Raw genomic sequence first — 780 nt, forward strand, 5'->3', positions numbered from 1 at the left:
TTGGACAATCCAGAAGAAATGGTTGAATTCCTAGAGAAATATAACTCCCTAAAACTGAAGCAGAAAGAAATAGAAAATTTGAGCAGACCACTTACCAGTAATGAAATTGAATTAATAATCAAAAAACTCCCAACAAAGAGAAGTCCTGGACTAGATGGCTTCACAGATGAATTCTACTGAACATTTAAATTTTTTAAATATTTATTTTTGAGAGTGAGAGAGACAGAGCATGAGCAGGGGAGGGCAGAGAGAGAGGGGGAGACACAGAATCTAAAGCAGGCTCAGGCTATGAGCTGTCAGCATAAGAACCCAACATGAGGCTCAAACCCACAAACCATGAGATCATGACCTGAGCCAAAGTCATATGCTTAACCAACTGAGCCACCAAGGCACCCCTACCAAGCATTTAAAGGAGAGCTAATAGCTATTCTTCTCACTATCCCCAAAAATAGAGGAAAGAAAACCTCCAAATTCATTCTATGAGGCCACCATTACAGTGATAACAAAACCAGATAAAGACACCAAAAAAAGAGACCTAGAGTCCAATATCTCTGATGAAGCTAGATGAAAAAATCCTCAAGAAAATATTAGCAAAGCAAATTCAATGGTACATAAAACATTGCTTCTCAGCCTTTTGGCTAAAATCAAGTGTAGTATCTGTTCTTATCAGTTCAATGGTACATAAAAAAAAAATCATTCAGCTCAATCAAGTGGGATTTATTCCTGGCATGAAAAGGTATTTCATTATTCACAAATCAATCAATGTGGTTTAGAGGGAAT

General features: G+C 37.2%; 1 pseudogene; it reads left to right on the forward strand.

Annotated features, from left to right (window-relative positions):
• The first annotated feature begins 618 nt into the window (after positions 1-618).
• LOC115284951 lies at positions 619-764 on the forward strand (annotated as a pseudogene).
• Positions 765-780: the final 16 nt, after the last annotated feature.

This window comes from Suricata suricatta, unplaced genomic scaffold, assembly GCF_006229205.1.
Source record: "Suricata suricatta isolate VVHF042 unplaced genomic scaffold, meerkat_22Aug2017_6uvM2_HiC HiC_scaffold_27415, whole genome shotgun sequence".
NCBI lineage: Eukaryota > Metazoa > Chordata > Mammalia > Carnivora > Herpestidae > Suricata > Suricata suricatta.